Here is a 19,715-nt window from a genome sequence, read left to right as displayed (position 1 = left end):
TGTAGCAAGATGGCCGCCGGAGCTCCTCAGGAGGCTGTAGAGCTGCTGCTCCTCCTCGATACCTCCGGGAATGCTGCTGTGGATACTCTCGCCGTCCGGGTTCACCCTCCGGTGTGTGCGACGGTCTAGCGGTGGGCAGATGTGTCTGCCTGTGTGGTGGAGCCCGTAGCCCGCAAGGCCCGACGGAGGAGGTAGGCCGCAAGATGGCGGCGGCGGGACTCTCACCGTGGCGCCGGCCGCGCACTAGGCCGCGAACGGCGAGAGCGCCGAAAGGTGGAAATTCCGCCCGCAAAACGATCCGGGCGGCTTCCCCACTCAGGATGAGCCGTTTTGGAGCCTCGGCAGTCGATCCTGGGTGCGGATGGAGATGGATGAGAACGGGAATGCACGGAGCTCTCTTCCAGTGCGTCCGTCCACCTCGGCTCCCCCCTTCCCATATTAGAGCTGGGCGATTTTCTAAAAAAAAAAATTTGTCATTTAAAAAAAAAAAAAACTCGATTCACAATTCGAATCGAGTTCTTTTCTATGGATACCGCGCCAGTCCTGAGGAGCTGTGGGCAGGAGTTTTTAGGTGAGGCCGTGGCTTCGTCCTAGTCTGTGGGTCCGGCCTCGCGGACTAGGCCGAAGCCGCGGCCTCACCTAAAAACTCCTGCCCGCAGCTCCTCAGGACTGGCGCGGTGTCAGCACCGATCCTGGTGAAAAAATAAATATCTAAAAAAAACTATTTGCTGAAAATTTGAATCGATTGGACCTCTCAACTCAATTCAAGATTCAAATAGATTTTTTTCCTCCAGCCCTACCCCATATGTGTACAATCAGAACTGTTTTTTTTTTTCTTGCTTGCTCAAAGTACCAGCAAAAAAATGCTATTCCTCTGAAAAGCGATCTGTGCTCAGATCGCTTTCCAGGGGCATTTGACAGCTGGTAAAGGGGCAATATGTTGCCTCCTGACCACCTGTTTTAATCCCTTAATGTGATTGTAAAGGTTTGCTTTTTTTAAAAATAACAAACATGTTATACTTACCCTCACTGTGCAGCTCGTTTTGCACAGAGTGGCCCTGAACCTTGTATTCTGGGGTCCCTTGGTGGCTCTCGTGACTCCTCCTCATATCAGACAACCCCCTAGGAGTAGCATTCTCCCGTAGGATGGATTAAGGTGAAAAAACACGAGGTTTTACAACCCCTTAAATGCATCATCACTATGCTGGAACTGCATGCAATGCACACAGTTGCAGGGGGGTTGCAGTGCAGCCTCATTCACATAGGGGGATGTACTTAAAGGGGCCCTGACTGGAAAAAGATTGAGAAACACCGACATAGAGGAACCCGTCTCTCCATTTTCCTCCTGCAGCCGCTGAATGCCTGTGGGAGGGAGAGGTGGAGAAGCGGGGGGGAAATGGAGAAATTGGTTCCTTTACATGCAGCCACCCACTTGCAACCGGGCCCTGTTGTTCCACCACCAAACTCGGAGTAAAGGGCCCTGTCAGGGGGGCCCTTCAGGGTTTCTTGCATCGGGGCCCTGAAGGTTCTAGTTACGCCACTGGTCAGAAGTTCACAAAATCAACACCCAGCAGTCATGTCATGTGACTCACTGTGACAGAGCCAGCCATCACCAAGATAGAGCACCCCCTGCCTGTCACTTATCATAATGCTGACAGAGCCATGATAGAGCGCCCCCTGCCTGTGAGTTATCATTATGCTGATGATCTTACCCAATTTCTGATCGCCTGATAGCAGATTTACTGCTAAAGGGGGGTCACGCTGCACAGGATCACTAATGCCCCGTACACACGAGAGGGATTAAGTCTGACAGACCTCCAAAGGAGTTCCGCCGGAGTTCCGACGGAGTTCTGGCGGACTTTTCGACCGAACGGACTTGACCACACACCATCACACCAAACTCCGACGGAGTCGAACGTGATGACGTACGACTGGATTCGACGTAGGAAGTTCCTAGACAGTAGCCAATAGCTGCCCTAGCGTCGGTTTTAGTCCGTCGGAGTAGCACACACACGAGCGGATTTTTCAAAGGGGACCGGGTCCGGCGGAGTTCCGTCGGGAAAATTTAAAGCATGCTTCATTTCTAAAGTCCGTCAGACTTTAGCTTCGCTAAAGTCCGTTGCAGCCCACACACGATCGGATAGTCCGCCGGACTCAGTCCGTCGGAGTTTGGATGTTGAAAAGTCCGCTCGTGTGTACGGGGCATTATATACGTGATCCTGCATTTCTGGGGGTCAGAGCCAATCAGCGGATCCGGCGGACTCGCCTAGTGGTCTGCCTATGTAAACAAGGCAGTTCACCATTCTGTCAGTGTGGAAGACATTGATCCTGTGTTCCTGCAAAGCAAGTACAGGGATCTATGTCTTCCTTTAGTAAGCACCTCCCCCACAGTGAGAAAACACTTGTTAGGCACACATTTAACCCATTGATTGCCCTAAATGTTATCCCCTTCCCAGACAGCGTCTTTAGTACAGTGACAGTACATATTTTTAGCACTGATCTCTGTATTAGAGTCACTGGTTCCCACAAAGTCTCAAAAGTGTCACTAATACCGCGTATACACGAGCGGAATGTCCGACAGAAAAAGTCAGACGTAATCTTTTCATTGGATATTCCGATCGTGTGTGGGCCTCATCTGACTTTTTTTTTTTTTCGAAAATCCTGACGGACCCGAAAATGGAGCTTGTTTTAAATATTTCCAACGGAACCAATTCCTATCGGGAAAACCGCTCGTCTGTATGTTGTTGTGATGGACCATAAACGACGCATGCTCTGAAGCTATTGGCTACTGAACTTCCTTTTTCTAATCCCGTCGTACGTGTTGTACATCACCGCATTCTAGACGGTCGGACTTTGGTGTGATCGTGTGTAGGCAAGACAGTTTCAGCGGAACTCCTTCGGAAAAACCTTCAGAGTTGATTCCGACGAGAAAACCGGTCATATATACGCGGCATTCGTGTCTGATGTGTCCACCGCAATATCGCAGTCCTGCTAAGAGTCGCTGATTGCTGCCATTACTAGTAAAAAAATATGTCCCCGGATTTCATTTTAAAAATCTGGTCACCTTACCCTACAGCTTAACCCATTCACTGCCAGTCACATTTATACATCAATCAATGCACTGATCACTATATAAATGTGACTGGTCCCAAAATAGCACCAAAAGTGTCCGATGTGTCCGCCATAATGTCGCAGTCAAGATAGATAAGAGATCTCTTAACATCTAGGAAACACCCGGAAGGGGTTCTAGTGCCATGGTGTGTCATTGCACTTTGAGGAACACCATCAATAGGATTTAAGCCTATCCTGAGGCATAGTTTGTATCCGTCTCTCTTGCAGGGGGTCCAACTGGGTCGGTGATCTGTCATAGATGAAGACTCGGTGGACCCTTTTTGATGTGTCTCTCTCCAAGAGGGACAAATATTGAATTTGATCTAGGGTTGCTTCATTAGCAATTTTTGATCAGGCTGGATGTTATTGTTGCAGCACGGCTTTCTTTTTCTATTCATTTTTATATACAGTGAATTGTCATTGTGTATAAGTTTATATATGTTATCGTTATGTATATACGTGTGTTGCACGCGCACTGCAAGCAGTGTGATCGCACATATATAAATATATGTATTTTTATATAGGTTTGTAATTTTAGTTTAAATAGGACCAGTGACTTAATTAGTGATATATACATGTGGATTAATGCAGGTGTATTTCCCTGCATGCTGGCATGATCCATGTAAATGGGTCAGATGTTATTAAGTTCTAAGGCATTTCTGAATGCATTAATTATATTCGTCTCATTTGTGGCATTCAGTTCTCCTTAATGGAGATATAGATATCAATAAAACCCATTTCTAATTTGTTTGCAGGTCACCCCCCGTCTCCAATGCATGTAGCATCTGATATAGTATAACAATAGAAATTGGGGGAGATAGGATGCTATATATGCCGATGCAGATTGATATGTTAATTGCGACTCCCTTTGTGGAAACTCTCCGCTACTATTCACTACAAATATCTGTATAGAGTATTAATCTGCTTTTACTTTTGTGCAATTGAGTTTTAGATTGTTGGAATGATATTTACATATAATTTTTTTAAAAGCTTGTTAGATTGCATCATGGATTGACTCTGTATTAATGAGCAGTGTGAACTGAAGCATTGATGGAATTGGGGACACAGGTGATGCGCATGTGTGGTGATTATACACCGCCCATTGAGAGCAGTTTGGGGAAAATATAAGTCAGTTTGTCTTGCCTAGTGACCAGCCCCATGATTAAGTCAATTTTATGACGAAACATGTCGGATTTTGGCTACTAGGCGAATGAGAGAGATACATATAGGATGCTGAACATCTTACATTGATCCTTGTAAAGCGGCGGTACAGTTAAGGAGCGGTGAGAGACTATCCATTATTCCCGCATATCCTGGGTCCGCCGTGACCACCTATGCTTCAGTATGGGTTATTCAAGAGTGCTATGAATTTTTATATTTGGCGTGTTTATTCATCCTTTGATGTGAGTGCAATGTGAGAGTTTTTTATGTGTGATTAAAAAGTTTTATACTGTATCACGCTATGGAAGCAAATCTTTTCTTTGTTGCATGAGAGTATCTATGGGAACAGCCGTGACACCTATGGAAACATCCGTGGCGTCTATGAGAACAGCCATGGCACTAGCCCTGCATTCTGGAGTGGAAACTTGAATATCCCATTTAAACCCTGTAAAGAGGAAAAGCACATCCAGCCAAACAGGAAAGTGTGAGACATATACAGCGGGTGAGTGTAATCACATAAGGGGAGAGGAGTCACATCTAGAGCGGTGTGGTGGAGGAGTGGAGATGTAATCTGCTGGTTATTCAAGAGACACTGGTTAAGCGTTTTTTTCACTATTCCATTATTTGGATTATGATCTGAAGATTCAACGTATGGACTATGATTTGACTGGGATACATTATATTATGTTCTCTGGAGCTTTCACAGTGGTGTTGGTAACAATGTTTTTAGGAAGTGGACATTGTTTGATAGAACTTGAAACCATTCATTTGATTCTCGTTATTTGTTTATTTATTTTTAGTGTTGAATAATATTTAGCCACAGGGTATTTTTTTCAACAGATCGTATATATTTATCACTATTCATCTGGTGACATGCACTATATAATAATTTGTGTTAATTAATTTCAATACAAACTATTAATTAATTTTCTCTATTTCTGTATGCTCGGGGCAGGGTTTGCACAGTGTAGTAACATTTAGTAATTCATGTTCACTGGACTGGGTCTATATTTTTTAATACTTTTGAATTCACTGGTGTGGATTTATATTTAGCGCTGCTTATTCTATTGTTTAGATAAGGAATACTGTACACATTTAGTTTTTTTAAAGTGACGGCTTAGTTTAAAGTTTTTTGTTTAGCGCAGTGGTGATACACAATAGATGGGGGGAAAGAGTAATGCCGCATACACACGACCAGACTTATGTCCGACAGACTTCCAAAGGAGTTCTGCCGGAGTTCCGACAGAGTTCTGACGGACTTTTCGAATGAGCGGACTTGGCCACACACAATCACACCAAACTCCGACGGATTCGAACGTGATGACGTACGACTGGACTCGAATAAAGAAGTTCATAGCCAGTAGCCAATAGCTGCCCTAGCGTCGGTTTTAGTCCGTCGGAATAGCACACACACGAGCAAATTTTTCGGTAGGAACTGGGTCCGGCAGAGTTCTGGCGGAAAAATTTGAAGCATGTTCCATTTCTAAAATCTGTCAGACTTTTGCGAATCAAAATTCCGTTGCAGCCCACACACGATCGAATAGTCTGACGGAATCATTCCGTCAGACTTTGGAAAAGTCCGCTCGTGTGTACTGGGCTTTAGTGTATCCTTGTTTTATATATATATTAAGGATAATAATAAAACAAGATAAAAAATTGAAAAAAATAAATAAATATTTTTTATTATTATTATTTCCTCTGTCACAGCAGCTGGCGGGTCAGGGGGTCTTTGGGGGGGTCAAGGATTAAACAGATTGGAGAAGAATTGGGGGCCCATCTAGGGCATGGCGCTCCCACATGGTTGGTTGTTGGTTGTTGGTGGTTCTCTCAGGAGCTAGGTCTCCTGGAGGAAAGTCAATATGTGGAAATCGCAACGTCTTCGAGTCAGATGGGGCACAGCTGAGGACATGGTCAGTTATAACAAGCAGAAAATGGGATTTAAGGACACCCAAAGACCCCCCTCCTGGTTAAAATTGTTTTTGGTTTATTAATTGTTTAATAAAGGGCTGTTGTGGCCGTTTCAATCCATGTCACGCAGTGTTGTGTTTTTATTATTAGTTCATAGCACCGAAAGTTGACGAATCCTATAGTCAGGTATTTTCTCTTTTAGGAATGCATTGAGTAAAGTCAATTCATCAAACAAAGCATCTCCATCTAGGGTTACATTTGGGCATTGTGTGTTCAGAAGTTGAACGGTCTTCTGAATATCAGACCTCGCAGGAACTCTTTTCAGAAGCAAGCATTGAAGGTCTTCAAGGTCATCTATATGCTTTCCCCATGCATGGAAATATTGGACCGAGGCATCAAAAAAAGAGCGAGCAACTTGAAAGTAGGAAGCTTGTGTTATAACCTCAGCTCTTTCTAGCTCCTTGATTAGTTTTTTTAGAATCACTGGCACAAAGTCTTCCTCATGTCTAGCAGACAGCTTAGTTTTAAGGGTGTTGAGAATCTCGGCTGATTCCACGGCACAGCGATCTTGTCCCTCCAGGGATTTTATTGTGTCATGGAAAAGTGACATATTACTGTGGATGTAAGTAAGCCACAGTTCAGTTGTAGGGTCTTCAAATACTTTCCTAAGGACAACTGGACACTTTTCTTCAGACAAAATAAATAACTTGAGTGGCTCATAGAGCATAAGAATTCTTTCTAAAGCAGGGAACATTGAGAGCCACCTGACATTGCTGTGCCCAAAGATGTTTTCATATTCTTGCCCCACAAACTCACAAAAACTCTTCAGTCTTTCAACACAAACAGTAAATATATGAAAATATACAAAAAATCTTGTTAAGAATATATTCAACATCCACTGGGATTGTATGTAGGGCAGTTGGGGCACAATTGTGCACAATATGAGCTGGACATCCAAGACCTCTAACTTCTCGCTGGAGGGCTCTTCTGACTTTAGTGTGCACGTCTTCTCTCCCTTGCCTTCCTAGTCCACCAAAGTTTGTATTTGGATTGTCGGCAGAGAAGGCCACAACTTTATTTTCCAGGTGGAATTTTTGTATCATTTTTATCACCTCATCTGAAATAAGTTCAGCTGTTTCACCTTTCAGTTCAACAAAATCAAGAAGTTTTGTCTCCACAGAGGAGCGTTCCTCTTGTACCTTGAAGTAGTGAACCGTAATAGGCAGCAACTTGACACGTCCATGGATTGAAGCATCTACCGAAAGTGCTACAAAATGAACATGCTCAAGGTCATGTTTGAGCTCATCTGTTGACCAAGGAGCAAATACATTTGTCACAATGACATCACACTTTGTCCGTGCACAACAACATTTAGGATTGAAGAACTTTCTATTTAATCCTGAAGTGCAGTCCATTGATCGGAAACTATGATTATGGGCAATGGTGTGATATGAAAAAACTCCCTCTTGTAAAGCAAAGTCATATTCACTCCGTGAGGGTTCAACCTTTCTGGAAAATGATGTCAAAGAGGTGGAACCTGCACCGGCAGTTAGAGCAGCTTTGTGTTTGCTTGTGGCTTTGTGCTCTTTAATTGATGTCCTTCCTCCACTTCAAATAGTAAACACAGAAATGCATATTGTGCATAAAACAGAAGATCCCTTTCCAGCACTTTTGAGGAAAGGATACTCTTTTTGGAGTGCATCATTGAAATAGCACTTTCTTTTGCTGTGCATTGCCATGACACTACTGCAATCACTACACTGCCAAACTGTACAAATTCTGTAGAGAGACAAGCATGTCTTACTTAAAGGAAAACTACCACTAATGCCGCGTACACAGACTTTCGACTGAGTTCTGACGGAGTTCTGATGGACTTTCCAAATGAATGGACTTGGCCACACACAATCACACCAAAGTCCGATGGATTCGAACGTGATGACTTACGACTGGACTAGAATAAGGAAGTTCATAGCCAGTAGCCAATAGCTGCCCTCGCGTCGGTTTTTGTCCGTCGGACTAGCACACACACGAGCGGATTTCTCAGTAGGAACTGGGTCCGGCGGCGTTCTGTCGGAAAAATTTGAAACATGTTCCATTTCTAAAGTCTGTCAGACTTTTGCAAATCAAAAGTCCGCTGCAGCCCACACACGATGGAATGGTCTGCCGGAATCATTCCGTCGGACTTTTGATGTTGAAAAGTCCGGTCGTGTGTATGCGGCATTACAGATAAGCTGTAACTAGATTACTTATGCATTACATAAAAAAAAACTTATAAAACACACACAACCATTTTTTTTGTTTTTTTTTTCTCATGCATTACATAGATACATAGTAGGTGAGGTTGAAAAAAAGATACAAGTCCATCAAGTCCAACCCATGTGTGTGATTATATGTCAGTATTACATTGTATATCATGTATGTTGTGGTCGTTCAGGTGCTTATCTAATAGAAACTATCGATGCCCCCCACTGAGACCACCGCCTGTGGAAGGGAATTCCACATCCTTGCCGCTCTTACACTAAAGAACCCTCTATGTAGTTTAAGGTTAAACCTCTTTTCTTCTAATTTTAATGAGTGGCCACGAGTCTTGTTAAACTTCATTTTGCAGAAAAGTTTTATCCCTATTGTGGGGTCACCAGTACAGTATTTATATATTGTGGGGTCACCAGTACGGTATTTGTATAAAAAAAAAAAAAAAAATATATATATATATATATATATATATATAATAATTACGGGGTCCTGTTAGTGACGAAATGCGTAGGCAGGAGGAGCTACACCGCTACACATGGCTGTCCCGGAAGTATCGGGCGTTCTTTTGAGACCGGCCGGCTCGATTGACTTAATGCTGTTTACTTATTGGTGCTATGTAAGTGCGCAATTTGTTTTTATTTTGTTATATTAAATGTTATAGTTTTACACTATTGCGAGCTCTATTCTTTGTATGTTCACTGATGTTTGGGATTGTGGCTGAGTTTGAACTGTGAGAGGCTGCTTTTACCATCCCATCCGTCCAAAGATCCTAGGCTGGGGAAAATTAGCCATCTGCGCTTTGCGGTTCTCTATAATAAAGAACAATTTGTTTCTGGTAAGCAGGAGCGTGAATTGTGGTGGAGGTGTTCAGTCTACACAACCTTGGATTTCTTTCACCGTTTCATCACGGTGGGAGTTAATATTATTATTATTATTATTATTATTATTCCTTATTTTGGGACTTTCTCTATGGACTTTCTAATATGATTATGGATCATTTAACATTAAAGCGATCGTGTTTTTTTACTATGTACTATTTATCAGTTATGTTGTTTTCACTGGCATTTGATCTTTTAACACTAGTTATCTGATTGGATATTTAGTCTTATTAGATGTCCAAATTGTTTCTCTATATATTTTTCTTATCACACTGGAGAGAGTATTATTTGTCTATATACCGTATTTTTCCGTCTATAAGACGCCCCCATGTATAAGACGCCCCCCACTTTTGCAACCCAGAATTAAGAAATCCATATTTTAAACAGGTAAAACAGAACACAGTTTTATTTAGTAATTAACTTTTACATACCAGTATATTATGCATCATATCACTTTATTCAACCTCTGTTGCATCAATGTTCTCTTCTTCATCACTAGTTCCAGACAGAATTCTTCTTTTGCATCATTGCTGTCTTCTGAGTCAGTCAACTGTCTCTCTGCAGCTCTATTCCCATGCTCTTTTGCATAGCTAACTACACTGAGTTTAAATTTTGCAGAATAAGACAGTCTCTTACTTTTATTATTCTGTGACATCTTGGGCTCAAAACGCTCTGCTCTCTGCATCTGCACAGTCTCCACGTCGAACGGGATCGTATCTGCGCACTCTCCACCTCCTCCTCTACCTCCAGCTGACGTCACTAACATATGGCTCGTGATTGGAGGAAGCCGTTCACAAGCTATGACCATCTAGGCACCCGCACGGCTCTCTCCCAGGCTGACTGACCGTGTATAAGACGCTGCTCGAATTTCAGGCTAACAATTTAAGGATAAAGTAGCGTCTTATACACGGAAAAATACGGTACACATGTATTTTGCATTTTTTGAACATACTTTCTTATAGGATCGGTGGTATTATCCATTCATCTAATTATTCAATTTTTCACAGATTAATTATTTACATATTTTTTTAGCGCAACCCACTTTTCTTTCTTTTTTTTCTTGTGAATGTAGTATAACATTTGGGTTTTGCAGCTTGTCTTTGTTTAGTGATTAGGCAATCGTGGTTTTTTTCCTTTTTTTATATTTGTATAATGAAATCATATCCCCTCTCAGGTGTCTCCAGAGAGAATAAGTTCAGAGCTCACAACCTTTTCGTTATAACTAATATCCTCCAGACCCTTTATTAGCTTTGTTACCCTTCTTTGTAGTCGCTCCATTTCCAGTACATCCTTCCTGAGGACTGGTGCCCAGAACTGGACAGTATACTCCAGGTGCGGCTGGACCAGAGTCTTGTAGAGGGGAGAATTATTGTTTTATCTCTGGAGTTGATCCCCTTTTTAATGCCAATATTCTGTTTGCTTTGTTAGCAGCAGCTTTGCATTGCTGAGCGCATCATCTACTAGGACCCCCAGGTCCTTCTCCATCCTAGATCCCCCCAGAGGTTCCCCTCCCCCAGTCTATAGATTGCATTCAGATTTTTGCCACCCAAATGCATTATTTTACATTTTTCTACATTGAACCTCATTTGCCATGTAGTTGCCCCTCCCCCTATTAATTTGTTCAGATCTTTTTGCAAGGGTTCCATATGCTGCAGAGAAGTTATTGCCCTGCTTAGCTTATGAACAAATTAAATAGGATTGGTCCCAGCACAGAACCCTGGGGGACCCCACTACCCACCCCTGACCATTCCGAGTACTCCCCATTTATCACCACCCTCTGAACTCGCTCTTGTAGCCAGTTTTCAATCCATGTACTCACCCTATGGTCCATGCCAATGCACCTTATTTTGTACAGTAAACGTTTATGGGGAACTGTCAAATGCTTTTGCAAAATCCAGATACACCACGTCTACGGGCCTTCCTTTATCTAGATACACCACGTCTACGGGCCTTCCTTTATCCAGATACACCACATCTACGGGCCTTCCTTTATCCAGATACACCACATCTACGGGCCTTCCTTTATCTATATACACCACGTCTACGGGCCTTCCTTTATCTAGATACACCACGTCTACGGGCCTTCCTTTATCTATATACACCACGTCTACGGGCCTTCCCTTATCTATATACACCACGTCTACGGGCCTTCCCTTATCTATATACACCACGTCTATGGGCCTTCCTTTATCTATATACACCACGTCTACGGGCTTTCCTTTATCTATATACACAACGTCTACAGACCTTCCTTTATCTAGCTGGCAACTCACCTCCTCATAGAAGGTTAGTAGATTGGTTTGGCAAGAACGATTCTTCATGAATCCATGCTGATTACTGCTAATGATGCCGTTCTCATTACTAAAATCTTGTATATAGTGCCTTATCATCCCCTCCAAGATTTTACATACTATTGATGTTAGGCGAACTGGTCTGTAATTCCCAGGGATGTATTTTGGGCCCTTTTTAAATATTGGTGCTACATTGGCTTTTCTCCAATCAGCTAGTACCATTCCAGTCAGTAGGCTGTCAGTAAAAATTAGGAACTATGGTCTAGCAATTACTTGACCGAGTTCCCCAAGTACCCTCGGGTGCAAGCTATCTGGTCCCGGTGATTTATTAGCTCATTCATTTTGATAGTGTAACTTTCATCACTTCCCAGACACATGTAAGTCTATGAGTTGTATTTCTGACTCATAGACTGCATTCTATGCCCAAAGCCCCACAGTGGGGACACTGTGGGGGACAGTTTACAAGACAAAATGTCACAAAATGGATGCACACAGGGACACATGCAGAGTAAAATATTTTATTAACTGCTTGCTGCCTGCCCACTGTCAAATGATGGCGGGGCAGTGCAGCTCTTGTTCTGGGCCGCTGTTATACGACACAGGGCTATTTAAAGAGCCAAGTCAGTGGCTCTTAACCATGTGATCGGCTGTGTCCAATCTCAGCCGGTCACATGCAAACACGGAGATGCCGGTAATCGATGCTCCTCTCCTCACAGTGACAGAGTATGAGGAGAGGAGAGCCGATCAGCAGCATCTCCTCACAGGGGACAGCTAAGGAAGTAATCAGGGCACTGATCATCAATGCCCTGATTACAATATATAAATATAGTATAAAAAATTGAGTGCCCACCAATGCCAGCATACAGTGCCCACCAATGCCAGTGATCAGAGCCCACACGTGCTGGCAATTAGTGCCCCCTATCAGTGCTGTCCATCAATGCTGTCCACTAATGCCCATCAGTGTCGCCCATCAGTACCACCCATCAATGCCCATCTGTACTGCTTCTCCATGCTATCCGTGCCCACCACTGCTGCCTAACAGTGCCCATCAGTGCTGCCTATCGGTGCTCATCAATTCCACATATCAGTGCCACCTATCAGTGTCCATAAGTATGGGATATTAGTGCCTCCTCATCAGTGCCCATAAGTGCCGCCTCATCAGTGCCCATAAGGATAAGTGCCACCTCATCAGTGTCCACCAGTTCAGCTTATCAGTGCCCATCAGTGCCGCCTCATCAGTGCACATCAGCGAAGGTGAAAAATTACAAAAAAGCCTTAGCGCTGATATTAATAAATATGTAGGATTACCATACATGTATAGGAAACACCCAAATGACTAGGCTGCAACCATGCCAGTGTTCTATCACCAAGAAAATATATACATTTGCGTATAATGGTGCGCTCTGGTCAACTTCCTTTTACACAATCTACAATGGAAAAAACAGGGATACTGGTCCATAGACTACTATAGAGGATATACGCTGAACACCATCCATGCAAAATTGCAATAATAGTATGTGAACAATAAAAAATTTATATAAGTTATATAAAGTGCTAACAAATATATGTGCACTAACCAAAAGATACGAAAAATACTCAGCACTAATCACAAAAGCATGTGCAAGTAAACCATAATGGAAGTCACTGGCAACAAACCTCCTTCACATCCAATACAAAGTGCTATTTGTGCTAATTGCTATTCCATCTAGTTCATGAACAGCAAAGCTCCCAATCCCGAAACGACTTCAGGGGAAGAGTATTGTGCAGAATTCTAATAGTGTCATATAAAATTTAGTAGTTCAAAGTGCATAAAGGATTTAGTGTAATCAATTTAACAAAGTGCAAACCCACAACTGTGCACTTTTTCGCAAAGATATGCAAATAAGCAATAAATAGAAAAAAATAAAAGTGCTATTGTGCTTCTTGGCATTCAGCTTGTTTCCCGAACACCCCAAAGATTCAAACAGGTGTCAGGGACATGTAGCAAGCATGTAGCAACAATATATAAAACACTCCGATGAGAGTTAGTATGTAGTAATCACAGAAAATATCCTAGAGAAAAAAAATTATAAGTATATATCAGCTATTGTTGTTTTAAATAACTCCTACTCCGCATACTGCAAACACAGGATAGTAATAAATATCACTACATATGCTGAATACTGATATCACTTATAGAGTGCAGTCTCTAATACATAAAGGAAACACAGTCCCTTCACTATCATGAGATAGTATAGTTGACAAACGTTTCCCGCTGTAGAGCGAAGAGGAAAAAACTTTCCAGGACGTCAACACACACTATCGTATGCCTTCAGATTCGATCCGATCTTGGCAGATCGTATGCCTTCAGATTCGATCCGATCTTGGCAGATCGTATGGGTTCAGATTCGATCCGATCTTGGCAAATCGTATGCCTTCAGATTCGATCCGATCTTGGCAGATCGTATGCCTTCAGATTCGATCCGATCTTGGCAGATCGTATGCCTTCAGATTCGATCCGATCTTGGCACTAAGTAAAACACAAACTTTCATTGCGCAGTGATTATAAGCTATGCAGACTTTATCCACACCAATTGCACTCACATAACCCAAGCCGATAGATAGCGCTTGAAAACAATCAGCTAGATACGATTGGAGGCGTTTCCCAGACAAGTCACCTTTCTGACTTCTCAGAGGGCTCCGAACATAACGTCACTGGCTCCACCCAACGCGTTGCATCATATGTCACATGACTTTAATAGCGCACCATTCTACACAAATTTTATATATTTTCTTGGTGATATAACGCTGGCATGGTTGCAGCCTAGTCATTTGGGTGTTTCCTATACATGTATGGTAATCCTACATATTTATTAATATCGGCGCTAAGGCTTTTTTGTTATTTATTCCCTGTGGCTTTCCCCATGATGTCAGAGGGGGAGCTGGAGCAAGATGCAGGACGAGAAGAGTGGAGGAAGAAGAAGATGAAGAAGATGGATTAGAAGAAGTTGGAGGAACAAGAAGAACATGGAAGGAAGACCAGATGTAAGAAGAAGAATTTAATGAAGGACTTGTCAAAAACCATCTACTGTCTTGTTTAACCTTTTTGTCACTTTTTTTGACCATAAGAAAGTGGATGTGTTTAGGCGCATGAGAAAGGTGAGAAATGCACAATTACCTGGATTGAGTAGAACATGTGTGGGAAGAAGGAGAGCCCCAGCTGCGTGTGATCCAGTGTGTGGAGAGCCTTGAATGCCAGACACTGCCCAGGGAAGCACCCATATGTGCGTCGCCAAGAAATGCCCACCAACGCCATGGCCCATGGCAAAAAGGGGGGAGGGGTGCTATCAGCCGGACAACTGTGTCTCCAGCCAAACGGCACCATGAAGGCTCCCATATTGCCCACTTTCTTATGATCATCAGTGGGTAACCATTTATTTACCCCTCTTTTTATGCACAGCTTTTAGTCACTTCTATCTTCCACCCCAGTCTGGTTAGCCTTCACTGCCCCACTTGCCCTCCCCTCACCAGCATGGACCCCTTTCCCACCTCTCCTTTCTATCCACACCCCCCATGAACTTCCTTGGCTCACTCCATTTTTTCACTCCCTTCACAGGAGTGCCTCGCTATTTACATGCCAGCCCTAATTTAAGCCTGTATGGGTTGTCTATCCCGAGCTGTCCACCTCAGCTCCCAGTTGGGGGTGTCCCTGGATTGCTTGTGGCACCCGGCCACCCTACCACCAATTTATGTATCTGATTAAGTAAACATGTACTTTGTGAAGACTTTATCTACCCTTCCCCTGTTCATGTTATCCATTATTTTAATTTGCTTATCAGTATATTATTATTTCATTATAAAATCATTGCATGCTTTTCTCCTGATGAGTGGTTCAAAAACCACAAAACGCGTAGAGCTACCAATTGCCGTGCTTCTACCAATATTTAAGTGAATTTCAAGCTACTACTACATTACCCTTTTCACAGGCCTAGGGAGGCAACAGGTCCTGCAGATCTTACCACGTTAATAATCTAACCCAAGTCTGGTCGTGGTTAGAGATGAGCTCTGTTCGACTCGAACACTGGCTGTTCACCCGTTTGGCAAATCCAGAATCCAGAACTTTGAGGGCCGTTCGCACCATGTTCGTGTGTGTCGCTCAAGGCCCACAATGCACTGCACCATTGCAGTGCATTGCTGGCTGTTGATTGGCCAAGCATGCACTGTGATCCTGCATGTTTGGCCAGTCACAGCGCCGGCAGCGAGGAGAGCCATAATTGGCCACAGGCAGGATGTCTGTGGCCAATTATAGCACGGGGAGTTTAGTACATGCCCCACACTATATAAGGCTGCCAGTGCGGTGGCCTTTTGTAGTGTGTTGTGGTGTTCAGTGAGAGAGCAGGATAGGCAGGGACGGTGCCTTTTTTTTCTTGTGAACCTAGCGCAGTCAGAGTTGGTGTATTGTGCCTCCTGCACAGTATACACCTGAAGCTATCCCCAATTGCTTGTGGTGGTCTGTTCATTTACCACAGGCAGCTTCAGCAGTTACAGTGGGTGTATTGTGCCACCTGCACAGTGTATACCTGAAGCTACCCCCAATTGCTTGTGTTGTTCTGTTCATTTACCACAGGCAGCTGCAGCAGTTACAGTGGGTGTATTGGGCCTCCTGCACTGCATACACCTGAATACCCCCAATTGCTAGTGGTGTTCTGTTCCTATATCACAGGCAGCTGCAGCAGTTAGTCAGTGTATTGTGCCACCTGCACAGTATACACTTGAAGCTACCCCAATTGCTCGTGTTCTTCAGATCCTATACCACAGGCAGGCAGCTAAAGTAATTACAGTCGGTGTACTGTGTTATCTGCTCAGTGTGCACCTAAAGCAATCGCTGGTTGTCTCATCTCCCTGCAGGCTATTAGTATGTCTGGAAGGCCAACAAGGAGAGGCAGACAGTCACAAGCCAATAAAAGAGGGCAGGCAGGCTCTGTGTCTAGAGGCCACAGTGCTGGTTGTGGATGCGGTGCATTGTCATCAGCACGTGACCATGGGACATGCTTGTCCTTATTTTCAGCAGCTGGAAGTGTTGAGCCACATCATGCCGAAGACTTGGTAGAGTGGATTACCAAGCCCTCTTCATCCTCCTCAGCCTCTCTCACTCAGGGTACTGGCAAAGCCGCTGCTAACTCATCCTCTTCCCTCGTCTCAATGTCATCAGTCACTCTTTTGTTTGAGCACAGTGTTGGGTACATGCTCCAGGAGGATGCCCAGCCTTTTGAAGGCTCTGATGATGATACCCAGCTAGAGGAAGGCAGTAGTGTGAGTGCAGAGAGAGGGGATGCCCAAGAAGGACAGCAATCTGGCAGTCATGTTCCACCAGCTGCAGCATACTGCCAGGTTTGCTCCGGTGATGAAGAGGGAGGGGATGATGAGGTCACTGACTCTATGTAGCTGCCTGATAGAAGAGAGGAGGAGGCACATCTCCAATGAGGCAGGATGCTGTCCGGGGCCAGCTTAAGGGCATCACACTGACTAAATTACACCACAGAGCTCCCTGCCTCTGCGTGTTATTCCAAAAGTTCTTTGGTGTGGGCCTTTTTTGAGGCGAGTGCATCAGATCGCACTGCTGCTATTTGTAACATATGTCTCAAGTGTATCTCACGTGGACAATTGGGCACCACATGCTTGACCAGACATATGTTTACCTGTCATGCAGCTCGTTGGCAAGCTTACCTCAAAGACCCACACCAAAGAACAAAGCAGACCTCTCCTTGCTCCTCATAAGCTGGGATCTCCAACCCCACTAGACCTTCAGTCCTCTCTGAAACCTGCACTTAGAGGAATAGATGTGTAAAATTAGGTTTGTCACAGTCAAGTACTTGTGGGCATTCTGCTAGCAGTACACTGACGTCCGATTGTACCAGGCAAATTTCCCTGCCCCAGCTGCTGGACCATCAAAAGAAGTTCACTCCCAGCCATCCACATGCCCAGCAGTTGAATGCTAGCTTGACTAAATTGCTAGCACTTCAGCTGCTGCCTTTTCAGTTGGTAGACTTGGCCCCCTTCCGTGAGTTTGTACAATGTGCGGTTCCTCAGTGACAGGTCCCCAAACGCCCCTTTTTCTCATGGAAGGCGATTCTGGCTCTCTACCGGCATGTGAAAGGTAATGTCCATACCTCGCTGGACAGGGCGGTCAGCGGTAAGGTGCATATTACCGCTGACTCATGGTCCAGCAGGCATGCACATGGATGTTGCTTATCTTTCACGGTGCATTTGATCACTCTTCTGGCAGTTGGGAAGGATGCAGGACAAGGTGCAGTAGTGTTGGAGGTTTTTCCGCCACCATGCCTCCAAAATGCTACTACTGGTTGTGACACACCTCTCTCCTCTACCCCTCCTCTTCTTCTTCCTCCATGGCCTCTTCCTGTGCTTTGTCCTCGGAACCAGCGGTGCTCCGTAGGCGTTCAAGGGGCTACGCAAGTACGCAGGCAAAACGATGCCATGCCGTGCTTGAGCTGGTGTGTTTGGGGGACAGGAGCCACACTGGGGCAGATATTTTGTCAGCTCTGCAGGGGCAGGCTGAGAGGTAGTTGATGCCATGACAGCTTAAGCCAGGAATGGTGGTTTGCGACATTGACACCAACCTCCTCTCTACCCTCCGACAGGGACAACTGACCAATGTGCCCTGTGTGGCTCATGTCCTTAATCTGGTGGTGTATCGGGCAGGTACCTGGGCTTACAGAATGTCCTGAGGCAGGCCAGGAAATTCTGTGTGCATTTCCACTGATCATATAAGCGCCTAGAGGCGATTCAGTTCGCATTGTGCGCTATACAAGTATTTCATTCATTCATTCATATAATGCCAGTGCTCGGCTGGCTGAGCTCCAAAAGGAGTTGAACCTGCCCAAGAACCGCCTTATATGTGACATGCCCACCAGGTGGAACTCAACGTTGGCCATGCTGCAGGGGCTGCACATGCAGCAGAGGGCTATCAATGAGTACCTGTGCGACTACGGCACCAGGACAGGGTCAGGGGAGATCGTTTTTTTTTTCACAACACCAGTGGTTCGTGATTAGGGATGCATGCACTGTCCTGTCACCATTTGAGGAGGCCACGAGGATGGTGAGCAGTGACAGTGCATGCATCAGTGACACTGTACCCCTTGTCCACCTGTTGGAGCATACGCTGCGTGGAGTAATGGACAGGGCACTTGAGGCAGAACAGAGGCAGGAAGAGGAGGACTTCCTTGCCTCTCAAGGCCCCCTTTATCCAGACAATGTTCCTGCTGTCCCACCCATCACACAGGAAGAGGAGGAGGAATAGGAGGAGGATTGTGTCAGCATGGAGTTGGAGCCTGGCACTCAGCATCAGCAGTCTTTTAGGGATGATTTACAGTCCCAAGAAACCCCTGGACTTCTACGTGGAGGAGGTAGCTGCGGATCATGTTGTCCTTAGTGACCCAGAGGACTCCGGACCGAATGCTTCAGCTAACCTATGCTGCATGGCCTCCCTGATCCTGCAAAGCCTGCAGAAGGATCTTTGTATTCTTCGGATCAAGGAGAGGGATCATTACTGGCTGCCAGCTCTCCTTGATCCACGGTACAAGGGTAAGGTTGCGGACCTTATCTTGCCATCGCAGAGGATGAGACATCTCCGGGAGGCCTTGCAGAAAGGTCTGTGCAACGTGTTCCCGGACACTGGGAAGTTAAAAACTCCTGGTCCTGAAAAACATGTTGCTGAGGCTTCAGTCAGTCACAGAAAGAGTGGTGGAGAAGGTGGCCGTCTGACCGATGCATTCAGACAATTTTTTAGTCCGCAGCCCCAAGGTATGATCAGTTCCAGCAACCATCGCCAGCATCTGATTTACATGGTGCAGGAATACCTAGGGGCAAGGTCAGACTTGGACACCTTTCCCACCGAAAATCCTCTGGCTTACTGGCTCTTGAGAATGGATCACTGGCCAGAGCTTGGACAGTATGCAATTGATCTATTGGCCGGTCCTGCATCCAGCATTCTTTCAGAACACACATTCAGTGCTGCTGGAGGCTTTGTAACCAATCACAAGGTGCACCTGTCCAATGACTCGGTTTATCGACTGACCTTCATAAAGATGAATCGGTCTTGGATCACTACCAGCTA

This window comes from Lithobates pipiens, unplaced genomic scaffold (genome assembly GCF_037356315.1).
Source record: "Lithobates pipiens isolate NorthernLeopardFrog02 unplaced genomic scaffold, aLitPip1_a1.2 Scaffold_157, whole genome shotgun sequence".
Lineage (NCBI taxonomy): Eukaryota > Metazoa > Chordata > Amphibia > Anura > Ranidae > Lithobates > Lithobates pipiens.
The sequence above is the reverse complement of the archived record's forward strand: the minus strand, read 5'-3'. Positions refer to the sequence as shown.